Source organism: Pseudomassariella vexata (assembly GCF_002105095.1).
Source record: "Pseudomassariella vexata strain CBS 129021 chromosome Unknown BCR38scaffold_11, whole genome shotgun sequence".
NCBI lineage: Eukaryota > Fungi > Ascomycota > Sordariomycetes > Amphisphaeriales > Pseudomassariaceae > Pseudomassariella > Pseudomassariella vexata.
In genome coordinates this window covers 638,008-659,244 of record NW_024467966.1, presented here as the reverse complement: position 1 = coordinate 659,244, position 21,237 = coordinate 638,008, and the positions used below count along the sequence as shown (strand labels likewise).

General features: G+C 48.5%; 2 non-coding genes across 2 annotated transcripts; both read left to right on the top strand.

Annotated features, from left to right (window-relative positions):
- Window positions 1-3,591: 3,591 nt before the first annotated feature.
- Window positions 3,592-3,694, top strand: BCR38DRAFT_t268. Its single transcript has one exon. It is a non-coding gene; the product is annotated as a tRNA-Thr (tRNA).
- Window positions 3,695-17,183: 13,489 nt separating this feature from the next.
- On the top strand, window positions 17,184-17,286 carry BCR38DRAFT_t269. Its single transcript has one exon. It is a non-coding gene; the product is annotated as a tRNA-Thr (tRNA).
- Window positions 17,287-21,237: the final 3,951 nt, after the last annotated feature.

The following is a 21,237-nucleotide window of genomic DNA, read 5'->3' as shown; positions in this document are numbered from 1 at the left end:
CCTACACTCCCTCTCGCTGCTATAGGCTCTAGGGTCTAATTCCTATAAATATAGCTTCTTTATTACTTAATAGTGGTACGATTCTACCACACCTTACTCCTATTACACTATATATATAGTATTCATATCTCTAATTGTTCTATTCTTAACACCACCGAGCTCATTGACCAGCGACGGGTTTACAGTTGTACGACCCCGGGGCCGCCCCCTAGGCGGATCGCGAGTGGAGCAGGAGCGAACCGAACGGTCTGCGTCAGCAATGCGTAGCTTCCTCACTAAGGGACGTACGAACGAAGATATACCATCGACAGCTTAATGGTAGTCTCTATTCTCTACTGGAATATCGCAGATTCAAAGGCGAACGCAACGCTAGCGCTGGATAAGGGGGGTGACTATGATATAATAGCGGCTCAAGAGCCATGGATCAACCGGCGGACGAAGGCGATTTATTGCCCGAAGTCGTCCAGGTACGAAGTAGTGTACAGCAGCGGCAGAGCTGCGCTATACGTCCATAAACGATACGACGTGGCTACGTTGCGACCCCGTAACGGGATGGACTGGAGCAGTATTACGTTCGGGGCAGGCCCGGACGCCCTTACGATCTGGTCTATCTATTCACCAAACCAGACCGGGAGCCGCTGGGTCAGCCCGCTCCAAGACCTCCCTAATGGGGCGCCGGAGGGGACACAGGTCCTCGTAGGGGACTTCAATACACATCACCCGCTGTGGGACGTCCACGGACGGTCGTCACGGGGCAGCGACAACGTAGTGGAGTTTGCGCGACGCTGGCGATTAGAGCTCGTTACGCCGTTCGGGGAAATCACACGGCAAAGGCACAAACAACGAGACTCAACTATCGACCTAGCCTGGGTGACGAAAGGGGCTAGGATTGATTACGATGGGGACCCGGGCCTAGAGGGCTCAGACCACAGAGCGCAAGTGATTAGGGTAATATCCAACGGGGAAGCAGTCAAGGAGGGCCGCCGCAGTGTCGAAGGGTGGAACTGGGCGATGGCGGATAAGTGGCTCATCGCAGCCGAATCAAGCCAGAGATTTATGAATTATTTGCCGGTTGAGACGATAACGGAGTTGGACCAGGCTGTTGACTGGGTTATCCGGAACCTCCAAGAGATCGCCGACGTGGCGGTCCCGAGACGCACCGTTGGCCGAGGCGCTGGGGTCCCGTGGTGGTGCCCGCAGGTTAGCAAGGCTTGCGCTGAGACGAAGAGACGACGGCGGGACTACCTCCAGGCAAGGTCGCAGACCAACTGGGACGAATATACAAGAGCCGGCCAAAAACAACGGCTCGAAATCAGCGAAGCGCAGACGCGTAGCTGGCACGAGAAGCTCGAGGGGACGGCGAAGGATCACAAAAGCCTGTGGGCACTGCAGAGGTGGGCTAGGCTACGGAGCTGGGCCCCCCCTGAGGCCCACGGCTTGCCAGATCTCCGGAGAGACGCCGGCGACACGCTTACGGCACGTACACATGATGAGAAGGCAAAATTACTAGCTGAGAGGTTCTTCCCAGACCCGTGTATAGATCTATCGGACCTCGATCGCGGCCTATTACAGACGAGACCAGAGCTGAACGTCCCTAGGGAGGTGACCACAATGGATATCGAGTCTATCATCAAAGGAACGGCTGCTCGGAAGGCTCCCGGCGACGACCTGATCCCCACTGGCCTGCTAAAGGCCTGCGGTGAACCCCTATGGGAGATCCTAGCGGATCTGGCAACAGCTAGCTTTAGGCTGGGGTACTACCCGGAGCGCTTCCGCTCAGCGAGGGTGGTTGTTATCCCTAAGCCTAATAAAACGACAGCTCAGAAGCAGACCTCTGGCGGCTGGCGCCCCATTGCCATGCTTCGTGGAGGATAGGACGGTACGCCTCCGGTTCGATGGCAAGGAGTCAGAGCCAATCCCCCTACGAGCTGGCGTCCCCCAGGGGTCACCGCTATCCCCGATACTGTTTATATTATACATTTCAACGCTGTACGAGGAGCTAGCGGAGCAGCACCCACTACTTTTAGTAGTCGGGTTCGCGGACGACACGAACCTGCTAAGCGTCGGCACCGATCCAGACACGACCTGCCGCCGGTTGGAGGACGCATGGGCTACGTGTCAGCGGTGGGCAGTGAGGCACGGGATGGAGTTCGCCCCTGACAAGAGTGAGCTAATGCACTTTACTAGGGCCCGAGAGCCCTTGCCGCAAAGTATTCGCCTTGGGGACGCCACAGTGTCGACGGTAGTCTCAGCGAGGTTCCTAGGAGTCTGCCCATGTTGAGCGTGTTAAAACAAAAATGGCAACTCAAAAGCTAGCCCTCACAAAGCTAGTCAATATGTCGTTTCGGCCTGAACCGACTGGAAGCGTCTACCCTATGCCAGATCAGGACGGAAGAAATAGGACTAGCAGCCTTCTTATTCAAGACAGGGGCTTTTGGCGTGTACTCGCCGCTATGCCGCTGTGGCGACGCCCCCGAGACGGCAGAGCACGTAATCCTCTTTTGCGGCCTGCTGGAAGAATCGAGAGAGCGCCTGCGGGCCACTATCGCACCATGGCCGCTGCATACACGTAGAGACCTGGCAACGGCGACGGGGAAATCAGTAGTCAGCGGGACTATCACAAGGTGGCTACTCAGAACTGGCCGGATAGCGCTTAGGCCCGGATAATATCGATCTTCTCAGGGGGACTTTGTTAGTAGGGTGAGAACTAACATAGTATTGTGGTGGACGTAACGCAGTCGCTACTAGAGCGAACCTACGTAGCAGCGTATGTATTTAGTCCAGCCATTAGGGCACGGTTTGACATACGGGAGCACTTGTAGAGGTACCGGGGGCTTCGAGCCTACGGCGTATTTAATAATAATAATAAAGCGGCGATAGCGACACGTTACCTAGATACAGCGATTAATCAAAGAAGAGAATATATCACTAGTCTTAGTTACTTATAGGTAAATCGGTATAATATAGGTTTACTCCTCGAGATACTTTAGGATATAGGCTATTAAAGCGAGAGGAGTAGAATTAATATTCTGTTCGAAATTTTCAATAAGCTTATTAAGGTTCTATATATTTAGGGCTAACGTAGACTAGTACTACCTATAAGGTACGTACTTGAAGGGTAGTACTAGTTCGGTGAAGTCTCTATCTAGGGCTTGACGGTTATCTCTTAGGCTACCGGAGGCGTAGTAATGGCCTTTAGGCCACGGCCCAACAGGTCGTTATCTAACAATGCTTATACTATAGTACTAGTACGTAGTTTCTGCGAGGATATTCAACTAAATTGTCTTATATAATAGTATAGGAGGGAATATAGTAATAGGGTTTCTATTAGGCTAATTAATACGAGATAGTTACGTCAGTTAAGTATTTAACTTAATAGTTAGTCGGGGTCTAACCTAGGGCGACAAACATAGATCTTTAGCCTTCTAAATAAATACTAACTTTTATCCGGCTATATCGATAAACTATCCCTCGAAAATAGGGTTTATAGAAACGTCCCTACGCCTTAGATCTCGACTAGGTATATCTTAGGCTCTCGCTACGAGGAACGCCCTATCCTCGGAATTTCTCCTAAATATCTTATTTTAGCGAGTCGGCTGGTGTAGTTGGTCACTTTGCTGGTAGATAAGTCCCGATTTGAGCCTCGCCCACTTGGGTCGGTGACGAGTCGCGGGTTCGAATCCCGCAGCTGACACACAAGGGGGTTTAGTCAACCCTTACGGCGCGCGCCAACCTTGTTAACTTCGCCTACCTAGCGATAATAGGGAGATTGGTGCAGTTTAGGATTACGAGCATCCTAGCCAGTCGACCGTCAAGCACAACGTCGGCGGAATATAACTCGACAGCCGGTCCAGAATTCGAATCGTTAATCCGACCCCTTATCGGACCTCGCCTATCCGATAACGCTCGTCGGCGAACCCGTCCCCTCACGATAGAAGGCGCGCAGCACGCCCTCTCGCCGTGATTCTTGCGAGCGTCTAGACCACGTTACGGTCTATCCACTTGAGCGTATGGTTGAGATGTATACGCTCGACGAGAACCCCAATTAGCAGATACTACGACTTGTCGCGACAAAAAATAGTCGAGCATCTTCTGCACATCAGCAGCATCCCACCCCTGAGGACGAATTTAAGTGCCACATTACCACACTTATCGGTAGTTCAGGCAGGGGTTGTAGCACAGACTTAGCGAGGGACAGGAGGTTTAGTAGTCGTTTGGCTACAAGTTCACCTGTATAACCACCCGCCGCGGCTTAAGGGCCCGCTATATCATCTATAGCCCCTTAAGGGAGTACTTGTAGAGGTACCGAGGGTTAACACCTACGGCGTATTTAATATTTATTTTATTTTTATTATAGCGAGTAAGAAGACTAAGGGGAGTCTCTAGACCATACTCTCTATTTAGTAACGAATATATTAGAGCTAACGAAGTCGCCTAACCTTAATCTAGTCGAAGTGAAAGATAGGCCTAACTCTAACTATTATCTCGATAAAGAGGGGAGAGGGGAACTATCATACTTCTAAGGCTACTTTTTAACACCTTAACTAGTCTAAGTACGCTTTAGAGGTCACTTCTCAAACCCTCCTTACTCGGAGTCTTTTCTACTAATCTTTTAGAGTAGCGAGTATTAGTTTAATTAGCTATCTTAATAAAATTAAGGATTGGAGAAGAATTATATTAGGAAAAGAATACATAAAGTACCCCACAAGCAAGTTGGCCACTTTTTCTTGGCACCGTATGAATAACTTCAATAACGTAACTAAACTAAAGAATAATAATTCAAACTAATCGGAATCCTCTTCCTCGTACGTATCTTTATCATTCTCACAAGTACGAGCATTATGTCCGGGCTCTCCGCAGATCCTACAGCGCCGTCGGCGTGGTTCAGCCCCTCCATCTTGTAGCTGTCAATTTTTAGTCCTTCGACGATGGCTTAGCTCTTGATTGGCCTTCCGAATGTACTAACCTCATCCTCAAGTAAAACTAACCGATGCATAACAGCCGTCGCACCACGTGAAAATTGGTAAATAGCCGTAAGTAATGTCGTCAGGGAGCTATTCCGATGCTGTACGATTCTGTTTTTAACGTATTCAGACTGGGATTGTGCCTCGGTTGGGTTATTTGGAGTCTTTGTTTCCCAGATTAAGGGGGCGCCAGACGAGCTCCCAGGAGGTGTAGGCGTATGTAGCTTAATATCCAGCTGTGAAATCACATATTCCGGGTCGTACGGAATAAGTCCTGTCCCCCTGAAACCTGCCTGGATATTCGACTTAGTTATAGTCGTACGATACTCCCTATAGAATGCCGAAAAGAAATCCCCCTTCGAGATATGGGTTATATGCGCCCGTATTAGGTCTTCAATTTCTTTGCCGTACGACCTTTTCAAAGCCCTAAAACAGCCTACATCGAGAGGCTGGAGCTTATGTGACGAATTAGCAGGCATACTAAGTGTAATAATAGTATGCTCTTTGCAATATAGCTCGAAGTCAGTCGAGTGGTGGCTCTCATGCCCGTCGAGGATAAGAAGACGATAAACACCCTTCGTACGATCCTTCGTATAGCGATCAAAGTGCTGAATCTAGTCTACGCCTCGCTCATTTGTTGTCCAACCGTTTTTGGTTACAGCGATTACCTAATCGGACGGGAATAAGCTTTTCTCGTACCAGGATAAGAGGTGGTTTTGATCCGCGATAATAATATACGGCGGGATAGCCCAGCCGGACGAATTAATACCCTGGATTACTATAACCCATTCTCGATTGCCTTGTTGGACTGTACGAGGCCTTCCGCGTTGTTCGGCACTTGTAACTACCATCTCGGATGAGATTAAGCCCATCAAGAACCCTGTCTGGTCGAAGTTATAGATATTTGCCTCTTGCATACCATATTTCGCAATTGTATTTCGTACGAGCGTAAACCACGCGCGATACGCGTCAGGATCTTCGCAATAGGCTCGTTGGTAGTCGATTCTTCGATTAAACCGCGTCCGAAGGTCTGGTTGTCGTCGTACGAAGTTCGAGGCCCAGTTGACGCCGACGCATCCAGCGCCACGGTCACGGAGCAGTCGGTTAGCCATACCTTCAACACCATGGAGCCGGGGAGGAAATGATCGCGAATCTAGGTCAAGTATGTATTGTACGACCGCTAATTCTTCTGATTCCGTAAGCTTATGACTAGATTGTCGAGTATCGCGTCAAGATAGTAGTCCGCGTTTTCGGTTAGCTAGAGTTGTACAAGGGACATTGTAGAGTTGGGCAGCGCGTCGGATGCTTAATTCGGGTTTCGATTGAAGGGCCTGACACGCTGGAATGATGTCGCTTTCTTTCCAGTTCGATCCCATCTTGGTATGTGTAAAGATGTTAATTAAAAGGTTGTTCGTACGGTGCCAAGGAAAAGTGGCCAACTTGCTTGTGGGGTACGTTATCTATTCCAGATAGCATAATACCTTACAGTTTAATTATCCTCGTTACGTTCTCTCCCTCCTAGCTAGATATTACTATAACTCTAAAACGAGTAGTCCGTAAGAATTAATGAACTTGAATAGTTTGGCCAGCTGCGAATATACGCGTTCAATTATGATAATAGGATAAACACGCTTTCAGAATAATATATACGTTTAATTAGAGATTATATATACTAGTTTACTATGGATATTATAATACTATTTTCATCGATAAAGCCTATTGTTACGAACAGTTGGCCCTAGACCAATGTTACAGGCCCGTTAGCAGGCTAGGTGGATACACGTACGAGGATCACGGGACCCCGTATTAGAGAAAGGGAAATACCGACAGGTCATATAACTAACAGGGGTAGAAATATAGATCGCTATATATTTAATATATCTAACTAATAGGATATATCTAAGTAGGATTAGTGAAGAAGATATAAATATATATCGGCACCGATCCAGACACGACCTGCCGCCGGTTGGAGAGCGCATGGGCTACGTGTCAGCGGTGGGCAGTGAGGCACGGGATGGAGTTCGCTCCTGACAAGAGTGAGCTAATGCACTTTACTAGGGCCCGAGAGCCCTTGCCGCAAAGTATTCGCCTTGGGGACGCCACAGTGTCGCCGGTAGTCTCAGCGAGGTTCCTAGGAGTCTGGTTCGACCGCAAACTGACGTGGCACGCCCATGTTGAGCGTGTTAAAACAAAAATGGCAACTCAAAAGCTAGCCCTGACAAAGCTAGTCAATATGTCGTGGGGCTGCGATCTTATACGGGCGAGGCTATTATATACGGTGGTTATCCGTAGCGCGATCGTCTTCGGGGCGACTGCGTGGCATACTATAAGTGAGGAACCGGCAGGGCCAGCTAAGAGCCTGATGGGGATACAGAACGAGTGCCTCCAGGTAGTCTGTGGCGCCCACAAAGCGACGCCGGTTCGCCACCTGGAAGCAGAAGCAGCAATCCCGCCACTAGACCTCTATCTTAGTGCCCGGGCTGCTAAGTTTGAACAACGGCTACGGCTTAGCGGCAAGAGAAATCTGCTTCGCAGCGCGAGCGCTAAAGCGTCACATATACTCCGGCAGGATAGGCCGGCGAAGAGGAAGCAGGCGTCGCAGCTACTCCGACCGGCAGGGTACACTATGGAGAAGGAGGCCCGGGGCTCCGAGTGGATGAGTGAGGAAAAGGAGGTCCCGGCTGCCCTCCTCGGCCACTGGAGGAAGAGATGGCTCACCGGAGCAGAGCATCACGATCGCCAGCGACGCGCTATCGCTGAGGAACCGGAGGGCCCTTCGATGCAGATACCGGAAGGGGGCAGGTATTTCGGCCTGAACCGACTGGAGGCGTCTACGTTGTGCCAGATCAGGACGGAAAAAATAGGACTAGCAGCCTTCTTATTCAAGACAGGGGCTTTTGGCGTGTACTCGCCGCTATGCCGCTGTGGCGACGCCCCTGAGACGGCAGAGCACGTAATCCTCTTTTGCGGGCTGTTGGAAGGACCGAGGGAACGATTACGGGCCGCTATCGCACCACGGCCACTATACTCTCGCAGAGACCTCGCAACGGCAACAGGAGAACCAGTAGTTAGTGGGACTATTGTAAGGTGGCTGCTAGGGACGGGTCGGACAGCTTCAAGGCCCAGATAGCATCGATCTTCTCAGGGGGGACTTTGTTGGTAGGTTGAGAACCAACGTAGTATGGTAGTGGACGTAACGCAGTCGCCAATAGGGCGAACCGACGACGCAGCGTATGTATTTAGTCCAGCCATTAGGGCACGGTTTGACATACGGGAGTACTAGTAGAGGTACCGGGGGCTTCGAGCCTACGGCGTATTTAATAATAATAATAATAAATATATAAGGGATAGGACTCCGTATTTTATAGATAGATAGTCTCTACTTTAGTAATTAATCTAGGTATTAATCTAACCTATTAGTAAGGTAAACCGCCTCAACAACTCTATCCCTAATTACCCTACTTAAATACTTCTGTCACCTAAAGTATTATACTCTATATATTAGACCCCGATATTAGTACTTAAGGACTCCGTAGTAGCACTTAGTTACTAGTATAAACCCTTATAAACTCTTTAGTAGGTTATGTAGCTAGACAATTAGAGGTTTTATTATATTTTAGTTACTCTTACTTAAGTTAGTTATCCTACGGACGCTTTAAGTAATATTACTCTCGATACTATAGTATCTTAGACCGTAACCGGAAGTACTACAAGAAGTACTACCCCTACGATTAACCCTACTTAGATATAGGCTATAATTAATTAGCTCTACACCCGTACCTAATAACTAGAGGCCTAGCCTATTACTTACCCTACTAATATTACTCGATACGAGCCCCTAACCATAAGGACCTACGATAATATAAATAGTAACGTTTAAGGATTTCTAACTTAAATTAAAGCTTATCTTCGATACTACGAAACCTCGATAGTGTGACGGTTGTCACGTGATTGACCCACACTCGTCTGAACACATTGATAAGTAGTTGCAGATACCAAAGTCAGGGACTTTGGTATTGGTCTCTTTTGGTGAAGACACCTGGTACGGTGGCGTAGTGGCAAGGATTGCAACCCCTGGCGCGGCGTGACAGATTGACTCCGAAGCTTACAAAGTGCTCTACGCGGTAAGCTTTCTAACCGGATCGGTACTTACTTAGTTCGGACCTACGATAAGGGACTATTTAGATAACGATAACTATATAGAGCGAGACTAGGATACTCGTACGATTTCAGCGACTACGAAGAATTTTAACAATAGCTTAGAGCTATATTCGGTAATCCTAATAAGTTTAGGACCGCTAAGAGATAGCTCCTAGGTCTTCGATAGACTACCTTGGCCGCTTATTACGCCCTTATTTTCTGATAGGTATCGTTATACCTAGATTAGGACGAAGACGCCCTAAAGGCGTAGTTCTGCTAAGGATTTAAGGAGGAAGTTAAAGACCAGGTTACGCGTATAGATTGACGAGAAGATTTTATAGACTATATAGACTTAGTCGTACGTATCGATAACCGATTATACGAGGACGTATAGAACGAAGAGGTTAACCTACTAGGTAAGTATGACCTAATATAGGTAGAAAGGTATAGCGAAACTATAACCGTTAACGTACCCCACGATCCAATTGAACACTTCTTAAGGGAGAGCTATTTTGTTGTCGTATAACTCGGGTTTTCACGTATTCAGTCTGGGATTGTGCCTCAATTGGGTTATTTGGGGTCTTCAACTTCCAGATAATAGGAAGGCTAGACGAGGTACCCGGAGGTGTTGGAGTATGTAACTTCACATCTAACTGCGAAATCACATATTCCGGATCGTACGGTACGAGTCCTGCCCCTCGGAAACCTCCCTGGATGTTTGATATCGTAAAAGTTGCCTGGAACGCTTTTAAGAACGCGGAGAGGAAGTCATCCTTCGAGATATGGGTAATATGTGCCCGCATAAGATCCTCAATTTCTTTACCGTACGCTCTTTTCAGTGCACGAAAACAGCCGATATCGAGAGGTTGGAGCTTATGCGACGAATGAGCAGGCATACAGAGTGTGATAATAGAGTTCTCTTTACAGTAGAGCTCGAAAGCGGTCGAGTGGTGGCTCTCGTGGCCGTCGAGAATTAAGAGGCGATAAACACCTTTCGTACGAAGCTTTGTATGTTGATCGAAATGTCGAATCCAGTCCTCGCCTCTTTCATTTGTAGTCCAGCCATTTTTCGTAACCGCGATAACCCAAGCCTTTGGTAGTAGGCTATTTTCGTACCACGAAGATAGGTGAGTTTTACCAGCAAAGATGATATACGGAGGGATAGTATAGCCGTCCGATCCGACGCCCTGGATAACTGTAACCCATTCCCTATTCCCTTGCTGTACTGCTCTAGGTCTTCCACATCGATCAGAGGTCTTTACAACTATCTCGGATGGGATTTGACCCATAAGAAACCCATTGTCGTCAAAAATATAGATATCCTCCTCTTGAATTCCATACTTATTAATTGTATTCCGTACGAGATGAAACCACGCGCGGTACGCGTCGGGATCTTCGCAGAGGACTCTCTGGTAGTTGATACTTCGATTAAAACGCGTCCGGAGGTCTGGTTGTCGTCGTACGAAGTTCGAAGCCCAGTTAATACCGACGCGTCCTGCGTCGCGTTGGTGGAGTAGTCGATTCGTCATATCTTCAACACCACTTATTCGAGGAGGAAATGATCGTGAATTTAGGTTGACTATGTAGCGTACGAACGCGTCTTCTTCGGAATACGTAAGCTTTTGCGTTGGTGATCGTATATTCTGTCGTGAAGTACCGCCGCGATATCGGTGACGTACGGTTGTATGAGGGATATTATAGATCTGTGCTACGGATCGTACGCTTAGTTTGGGGTTATTTTGAAGCGCTTGAAGCGCTAATCGAATATCGCTTTCTTCCCAATTACGTGCCATTGTAGAAGGTGGAAAATAAGGGATAAAACCTAGGTTGTACGGAAATGCGCGAAAGTGTTCAATTGGACCGTGGGGTACGTTACTCCATATACTAGCGCTTACTCTAGACCTATAGATATCGACGCTACTAAATACGATAAAAGTGAGCCTGAAGGAAAGGGTTACTTTAATTATAGTAAGGAAGGATACTTCGTACGAGAATATAAGTAAAAGAAATAATAGCGACTAGTACCCAAGGGAAAGCGTTAGATCAGCCTAATAGCCCGCGACGAAGGATATATATACCATATACCTATACTATACCCGGTGTACGCTATAATGAGGAAGAAACTAGCCCTCTTAAAGAAAATTACACTGGTTTATACTAGACGGTCTACTCCGATAGTAACTACCCGATCTACCTAACCGAAAAAGGTAGCGGGTAATAGTACCCTCTACGACCCGGAATTACTGAACCCCTCGCTATAACTCGATACAGCGGAGGAATAACAAAGGTATAGAAGTAAGGACTAATCGAGGACTCGGAACGATAAATCGTATTAGGGACGTAGCTTCCGATAGAACTCGAAACGAGCGAACACGACTCCTTAAAAGAAGACGTCCTAAAAGGATAAAGAAGCTATAAGATTCTAGAGCTTTCCGAGGATAGCATTTCCTCCACGTCTAAGTGCTGTTGAAGATATGGCAAACCGACTGCTACGCGACCGCGACGCGTTACGTCGGCAAGAACTGGGCCTCCAACTTCGTTAAGCGACAACCACAGCTCAAGACGGTATTCAGCCGTAAATACGACTATTCTCGGGCCTTATGCGAAGATCCAGAGCTTATTCAAGGCTGGTTTGTCCTTGTGCGCAATACAATTGCGAAATATGGGATCGCCGATACCGACATCTACAATTTCGACGAGACCGGCTTTATGATAGGTCAGATTACCGCATCGATGGTTGTTACGAGCTCTGAAAGGAAAGGCAAGCCTAAGGTGGCCCAGCCTGGCAATCGGGAATGGGCTACGGTGATCCAGGGCGTCAATTCCCAAGGCTGGACGGTCCCGCCATACATCATTGTCAAGGGCCAATACCACCTCTCTTCCTGGTACGAAAACGACGCGTTGCCGAAGGACTGGAGGATCGCCGTGAGCCCAAATGGTTGGACTACGAACGAATTGACCGCAGATTGGCTAAAACACTTTGACAAATACACCAAAGGCCGGAAATCGGGTGTATGTCGCCTTCTTATCCTGGAAGGCCACGAAAGCCACCATTCCGACGCCTTTGAGCAATATTGCAAAGAGAACAAGATTATTACACTTTGTATGCCCTCCCACTTTTCTCATATCCTCCAGCCACTAGATGTGGCATGTTTTGCGCCGTTAAAAATGGCCTACGGCTCGCAAATTGAGAAGCTCGTCCGAGCCCGGATTTCGCTTATCACAAAGGAGGACTTTCTTCCGGCATTTTGCGACGCGTTCAAGAAGAGCCTGACCGAAAGCAATATTCGTGCAGGCTTTCAAGGGGCTGGGCTTGTGCCTTTAAGCCCAGATATTGTTATTGAGAAGCTGGATGTGAAATTACAGACTCCAACGTCCTCCCGGCCCCCCACGCGGGAAACCCTTCCTTGGGCTTCTCAGACGCCAAACAACCCAACCGAGGCTACTTTGCAGTCCGAATTTATTAAATATCTAATTGCCAGGCATCAAAATAGCTCCCCGACGTCAATTTACGATGCTATCGAACAGTTTTCGAAAGGAGCGCGGAGTATTATGCATAAGATGGCTTTACTCCAAGCTGAGGTCGCCGAACTTCGAGAGGCAAATGCTCTAATTAGCAAGCGGCGCAGGGCCCAAAAAACACGAGTACGGCTTGGAGGATCACTTACTTCACAAGACGTACAAGATCTTCAAGATCAAAAGGACGTTGCGCAGCAAGTAGCAGGAAATGCGTGGAAATAGCGCTGAATCAAATCGTGGCCAGCCACGGCAACGGCGCTGTGGCATATGCGGGAAGAGCGGGCATAATGCGTGAACCTGTCAGGTAGAGATAGAATCATCTGTGCAAGAGTATTCTGAGTAGTTTTAATTGATTTACGGCGTTGTGGTTGCGAAATCGTGTGTAAGTTGAAAAAATATCTTGGACAAATAGCTCATATTTGTACTGAATTGGAGTTCCACATTCCTTGATTATTACCTATAGAGTTGGAAGTGAGACAAAGTTATTTAACAGAAAAATCTGTTAATATCAAACCTTTTGCTTAGTTATTCCAATTCAAAAATAAAATTATCGGTTTATGTACAAAAATCCGATTTAGCTAGACAAACTAGAGCCTTTATGCCTGATTTAATTAATTATTTAGATGCGACATCACTAATGCTGCTGTTACATAAATATTTTAATAATTCAGAATTGAATGTAAAAAATGTCTACACAATATATGTTTGTTTTGCTATGCCTATAAATAACATTGAATTTATGATTGATACTTTAAGGAAAGTTTATATTACAATATATTCAGATTCCCACTACTTAAAAGATCTGGATAAATGTATTTTGGAAAATCTTAAGTATCAATTTCGATATGTCAATTGGGACGAGAAAACTAGAAAGTTGACGGTGACTGTAGGAGCTGAGGAAAAAATATTCCTTTATCCTGATATAAAAGAAGTTTTAGGAGAGGAATTGGTTGTGGTTGCGAAATCGTGTTGAATTCCATGTTTTGCTAGTTGGCGTGACCCGTTCGGTTGGGTGACCCGTTCGCTTGTGGACTACGTTATTACTATAGTATGCCTAAGACGGATACTCTATAGAGAGGGATCTCGGGTTCTAATCAAATATATTAGCTTACTCCTATCTAGAGCGAACTTTATCCTATATCTAGCGGCTTACTATTAGTATAAAACGTAGGCGTCCTCTAGCTAGTAATAGGCCGTACCTATATCTATATTAATATTAAGGAGGTTCGTATTATCCGCGAACCCTACGACTAAGAGTAGGGGGTATTTCTCCGTTAGTTCCTTATATAGCGTTAAGATAGAACGTCACCCACAGGTCAATGCCCCACACGGGTCTTTGCCCAACTTTTCACGACCTCCCAACCTTTAATCTTAGATCAACAACAACCCCTATTCATCCAAGAAATTAATCAGTATTCTTTTCATTATCTGTTTCTACATCTGCCTGACAAGTTCGCGCATTATGTCCAGTTCCTCCGCAAATGCCACAGCGCCTAGCACCCGTTGCTTCTTGTAGGACGACTACTTTCACCCTCTTCCTCACTTTCCAAACCCATATCACCCCTAATAGCCCGTAGAACTTGTGCATCTTCTATATTAAGTAGCCCACCATCCTGGATTTGCTTGTTTTTGGTTCTCCGACGTTTGCTTAGCACATGGCTAGTCTCACGAAGCTCTTCGTTCTCGCGACGCAAGATAACATTCTCTTGCATCATTGCATGCGTAGCCTTTGCAATCGAGTCAATTGAATGAAGAATATGCATCGGAGAGCTGTCTTGATGCCTCTGAACGCTATTCTTAATCAACGTTGACTGCGATTCAGCTTCAAGGGTGGTAGTAGGCGTCTTAGAAGTCCACATAGGGGGTAGGAGTTCTGGGTCGGCAGAGGGTGTACGCGCGACTTCTGCGACATCCAGGGCAGATATAACCCTGTCGGGGTCAAAAGGGCCAATTCCAGCTGCTTCGAAACCAGATCTGATGTTTTGTTCAGTAAAAGCAGCGCCAAACCCCTCCAAAAACCCGGCAAGGAAATCCTCCTTCGCAACGTGGGTATGATGCCGTCGCATCAAACCCTCAACAAACACACCGTACGCCCGTTTCAAAACACTAAACGGCACCAAGTCGAGAGGCTGGAGCTTATGGGACGAATGGGCAGGCATAGGAAGGGTAATGATGCCATGGTCCTTGCAGTATTGTTCGAAATCCATCGAGTGATGGTTTTCGTGACCGTCAAGGATCAGGAGGCGTTTGACACCCTTCGTACGATCGCGTGTGTGCAGATCGAAGTGAGCTGCCCAGCTGAGACCAATATCATTCGTTGTCCATCAGTTGTGGGATAGATCAACGACCCAATTGCCCGGTAATGTGGTGTCGCGATACCATGAAGCGAGGTGAACTTTGGCCGCGAAGATGATGTACGGCGGCACCGCCCAGCCTTGGGAATTGGCCGCCTGAATGACAGTAACCCATTCCCTATTGCCTTGCTGGGCTTGTCTAGGCCTTCCACGTCTTTCGGTACTCGTAACGACCATGCCGGTTGAGATCATGCCTATTAAAAAGCCCGTCTCGTCAAAGTTGTAGATATCCTCCGGCTGGATGCCGTGCTTCGCTATTGTGTCCGCAACACGCTTAAAATAACCGCGATACGCGACAGGATCTTCGCAGAACGCCCGCTGGTAATCGATTCGACGATTTAAACGCGTCCGGAGGTCTGGTTGTCGCCGTACGAAGCTCGAGGCCCAGTTCTTGCCGACGGGTGACGCGTCGCGGTCGCGTCGGAGGATATTCGCCATTTCTTCAACGTATCGAAGCCGGTGAGGAAAAGTTCGCGAATCTAGCTCAATTACGCGTCGGGTAATCGTATTCTCTTCGGTTTCGGTTATTTTCCGTTTGGACATGTTAGTAATGTGTAATGGTTGTACGCCTTCGTAACGGCGCTTCATGTCAGATAGGGCACCTGGTTCCTAGGTTCAGAATAATCGATAGCGAACGGGCGAGCGTCGAATACAAGATTACTGACTTGGTACTACCCGAGAAGATAGAGATTATAAGGGGCTTAATAGAGCGCTAGCTAGAGTCAAAGCTAGCTAGTAAGGCGCTAGAATAGGGCGAAGAACGATCCGCTACATAAGCTGATGTACTAGTAGCGATCCGAGTACTTACTACGGGGATTATGGCTACGGTATAGAAGACGATATAAGATACCGTAAAGAGCGTAGCTATACTTACAACTAGGTCCTAGGCTTTAGTCGCCTCGGTAGTAGCCTAAGGGAAGGAACCCATCAGAGCTCTAGTATAGTAGTAACGGTCGTTATCCTTTAGCGAAAGGAAAGAGAAATAGTAATCCGAGGGATGGAAGACCCTAGTATAAAGAATAGAATAGCGGCCGACGTTATTAAAGTAGTAAATAAGGTACGCGGTAGTACCGACGCTATAATAGCCCGTAGGCTATAGAGTAGCGATATCGTAGTAATATTTAAGTAATCAGCCTCGGTAATAACTGCGGATAGTTAGTAGATATATAGCGCCTTTAGCGATAAGGTACTTCTTAACCGTAGGGAGGTTATAATTATTATAAAAGGGCTACCTACGAAATATCTACGAGAGATCTATAATAAGAACTAATTATTTAAGGACCTAAAGCGAGATAATACGAAGTACCTCTCTAGGGCTAAAAGGAACCTCCCCTAGGTATCTTGGGTATTATATATAGCTCAAATACTATACGTAGATAGTATCGAAGTAACGATAAAACTATACTCTAAGGGACTTATATAGGAGGCTTAGATATTCGACTATAAGCTATATAATAGTAATCTCTAGGTCTAGTAGTACTATTAGTACTATAAATATAACTATATAATAAAATATTATAAGACGAAATATTATAATATATATACTATAACGATATACCTAAGGGGTGAAAAAGACTACCTTAAGAAGGTACTAAGCGGTAAAAAACGCTATATAAACTATAATAGGAAATAAGTAACGTAGGATAGGGGTTACCTAATAGTAGAATAATAGCGATTATATATACGCGAAGTATATACCTACGACCCCTAGTAGTTTAAGGTCCGTAGCTATTCGGATAGGCTATCTAGCGAAGGGAAGCTTACTCTACCTAGCTTATTAACTAACGATAGATTTACGATCGTATAACCCTAGGGTTACCCTCTAGGCGGATCGAGAGCGGAATAAGTATAAACTAAGCGCTTAGCGTTAATAATACGAAGCTTCCTTACTAAGGGATATACGAATAAAGAAATATTACCGATAGCGTAATAGTAGTCTTTATTCTCTATCACCATATTATAGATTTAAAAATAAACGCGGCTCTAGCGATTAAGGGAGAGTAGTAACCCCTAGGGGACCCTAACTTGTAGAAAGATTAGCTTTAACTCCTTATTATCGAACCGGAAGCGTACTATTTTATCCTCTACAAAGCTATGTACCTATTCCTAAACCTACTCCGGGTAGCCCTTCCAGGGTAATATAAAAATTAATCACTTATAGTTAATTATATCGAACGCTCCTTTAATATTATTATTATTATTATTAGTCGGCTGGTGTAGTTGGTCACTTCGCTGGTAGATAAGTCCCGATTTGAGCCTCGCCCACTTGGGTCGGTGATGAGTCGCGGGTTCGAATCCCGCAGCTGACACACAAGGGGGTTTAGTCAACCCTTACGGCGCGCTGCCCACCTTGTTGACTTCGCCTACCTAGCGATAATAGGGAGATTGGTGCAGTTTAGGATTACGAGCATCCTAGCCAGTCGACCGTCAAGCACTACGTCGGCGGAATATAACTCGACAGCCGGTCCAGAATTCGAATCGTTAATCTGACCCCTTATCGGACCTCGCCTATTCGATAACGCTCGTCGGCGAACCCGTCCCCTCACGATAGAAGGCGCGCAGCACGCCCTCTCGCCGTGATTCTTGCGAGCGTCTAGACCACGTTACGGTCTATCCACTTGAGCGTATGGTTGAGATGTATACGCTCGACGAGAACCCCAATTAGCAGATACTACGACTTGTCGCGACAAAAAATAGTCGAGCATCTTCTGCACATCAGCAGCATCCCACCCCTGAGGACGAATTTAATTGCCACATTACCACACTTATCGGTAGTTCAGGCAGGGGTTGTAGCACAGACTTAGCGAGGGACAGGAGGTTTAGTAGTCGTTTGGCTACAAGTTTACCTGTATAACCGCCCGCCGCGGCTTCAGGGCCCGCTATATCATCTATAGCCCCTTAAGGGAGTACTTGTAGAGGTACCGAGGGTTAACACCTACGGTGTATTTAATATTATTATTTATATTATTATTATTATTAAATACGCCGTAGGCTCGAAGCCCCCGGTACCTCTACTAGTACTCCCGTATGTCAAACCGTGCCCTAATGGCTGGACTAAATACATACGCTGCGTCGTCGGTTCGCCCTATTGGCGACTGCGTTGCGTTCACTACCATACTACGTTGGTTCTCAACCTACCAACAAAGTCACCCCTGAGAAGATCGATGCTATCTGGGCCTTGAAGCTGTCCGACCCGTCCCTAGCAGCCACCTTACAATAGTTCCACTAACTACTGGTTCTCCTGTTGCCGTTGCGAGGTCTCTGCGAGAGTATAGTGGCCGTGGTGCGATGGCGGCCCGTAATCGTTCCCTCGGTCCTTCCATCAGCCCGCAAAAGAGGATTACGTGCTCTGCCGTCTCAGGGGCGTCGCCACAGCGGCATAGCGGCGAGTACACGCCAAAAGCCCCTGTCTTGAATAAGAAGGCTGCTAGTCCTATTTTTTCCGTCCTGATCTGGCACAGCGTAGACGCCTCCAGTCGGTTCAGGCCGAAATACCTGCCCCCTTTCGGTATCTGCATCGAAGGGCCCTCCGGTTCCTCAGCGATGGCGCGTCGCTGGCGATCGTGATACTCTGCTCCGGTGAGCCATCTCTTCCTCCAGTGGCCGAGGAGGGCAGCCGGGACCTCCTTTTCCTCGCTCATCCACTCGGAGCCCCGGGCCTCCTTCTCCATAGTGTACCCTGCCGGTCGGAGTAGCTGCGACACCTGCTTCCTCTTCGCCGGCCTATCCTGCCGGAGTATGTGACGCTTTAGCGCTCGCGCTGCGAAGCAGATTTCTCTTCCCGCTAAGCCGTAGCCGTTCTTCAAACTTAGCAGCCCGGGCACTAAGATAGAGGTCTAGTGGCGGGATTGCTGCTTCTGCTTCCAGGTGGCGAACCGGCGTCGCTTTGTGGGCGCCACAGACTACCCGGAGGCACTCGTTCTGTATCCCCATCAGGCTCTTAGCTGGCCCTGCCGGTTCCTCACTTATAGTATGCCACGCAGTCGCCCCGAAGGCGATCGCGCTACGGATAACCACCGTATATAACAGCCTCGCCCGTATAAGATCGCAGCCCCACGACATATTGACTAGCTTTGTCAGGGCTAGCTTTTGAGTTGCCATTTTTGTTTTAACACGCTAAACATGGGCGTGCCACGTCAGTTTGCGGTCGAACCAGACTCCTAGGAACCTGGCTGAGACTACCGGCGACACTGTGGCGTCCCCAAGGCGAATACTTTGCGGCAAGGGCTCTCGGGCCCTAGTAAAGTGCATTAGCTCACTCTTGTCAGGAGCGAACTCCATCCCGTGCCTCACTGCCCACCGCTGACACGTAGCCCATGCGCTCTCCAATCGGCGGCAGGTCGTGTCTGGATCGGTGCCGACGCTTAGCAGGTTCGTGTCGTCCGCGAACCCGACTACTAAAAGTAGTGAGTGCTGCTCCGCTAGCTCCTCGTACAGCGTTGAAATGTATAATATAAACAGTATCGGGGATAGCGGTGACCCCTGGGGGACGCCAGCTCGTAGGGGGATTGGCTCTGACTCCTTGCCATCGAACCGGAGGCGTACCGTCCTATCCTCCACGAAGCTGCGTACCCACTCCTGAACCCACTCCGGGTAGCCTTTCCGGGCTAATATGGAAATCAGCCGTCTGTAATTGACCGTATCGAATGCCCCCTTGATATCTAGCTGTAGCAGCGAGGCGATGCCCCCGCGTCTCCACGCCGTATAGACCACGTCCTCAACTATACGTATTGCCAGTTCGGTGGACCTCCCAGCGCGGTTACCCATTTGGCCGTTTGGTAGTAGGCCGGCCGCCTCAGCTACTTTGGTGATACGCTGGCTTATCGCCGTCTCTATTACCTTCCCTACCGTGCTAAGCATGGCAATGGGGCGCCAGCCGCCAGAGGTCTGCTTCTGAGCTGTCGTTTTATTAGGCTTAGGGATAACAACCACCCTCGCTGAGCGGAAGCGCTCCGGGTAGTACCCCAGCCTAAAGCTAGCTGTTGCCAGATCCGCTAGGATCTCCCATAGGGGTTCACCGCAGGCCTTTAGCAGGCCAGTGGGGATCAGGTCGTCGCCGGGAGCCTTCCGAGCAGCCGTTCCTTTGATGATAGACTCGATATCCATTGTGGTCACCTCCCTAAGGACGTTCAGCTCTGGTCTCGTCTGTAATAGGCCGCGATCGAGGTCCGATAGATCTATACACGGGTCTGGGAAGAACCTCTCAGCTAGTAATTTTGCCTTCTCATCATGTGTACGTGCCGTAAGCGTGTCGCCGGCGTCTCTCCGGAGATCTGGCAAGCCGTGGGCCTCAGGGGGGGCCCAGCTCCGTAGCCTAGCCCACCTCTGCAGTGCCCACAGGCTTTTGTGATCCTTCGCCGTCCCCTCGAGCTTCTCGTGCCAGCTACGCGTCTGCGCTTCGCTGATTTCGAGCCGTTGTTTTTGGCCGGCTCTTGTATATTCGTCCCAGTTGGTCTGCGACCTTGCCTGGAGGTAGTCCCGCCGTCGTCTCTTCGTCTCAGCGCAAGCCTTGCTAACCTGCGGGCACCACGACGGGACCCCAGCGCCTCGGCCAACGGTGCGTCTCGGGACCGCCACGTCGGCGATCTCTTGGAGGTTCCGGATAACCCAGTCAACAGCCTGGTCCAACTCCGTTATCGTCTCAACCGGCAAATAATTCATAAATCTCTGGCTTGATTCGGCTGCGATGAGCCACTTATCCGCCATCGCCCAGTTCCACCCTTCGACACTGCGGCGGCCCTCCTTGACTGCTTCCCCGTTGGATATTACCCTAATCACTTGCGCTCTGTGGTCTGAGCCCTCTAGGCCCGGGTCCCCATCGTAATCAATCCTAGCCCCTTTCGTCACCCAGGCTAGGTCGATAGTTGAGTCTCGTTGTTTGTGCCTTTGCCGTGTGATTTCCCCGAACGGCGTAACGAGCTCTAATCGCCAGCGTCGCGCAAACTCCACTACGTTGTCGCTGCCCCGTGACGACCGTCCGTGGACGTCCCACAGCGGGTGATGTGTATTGAAGTCCCCTACGAGGACCTGTGTCCCCTCCGGCGCCCCATTAGGGAGGTCTTGGAGCGGGCTGACCCAGCGGCTCCCGGTCTGGTTTGGTGAATAGATAGACCAGATTGTAAGGGCGTCCGGGCCTGCCCCGAACGTAATACTGCTCCAGTCCATCCCGTTACGGGGTCGCAACGTAGCCACGTCGTATCGTTTATGGACGTATAGCGCAGCTCTGCCGCTGCTGTACACTGCTTCGTACCTGGACGACT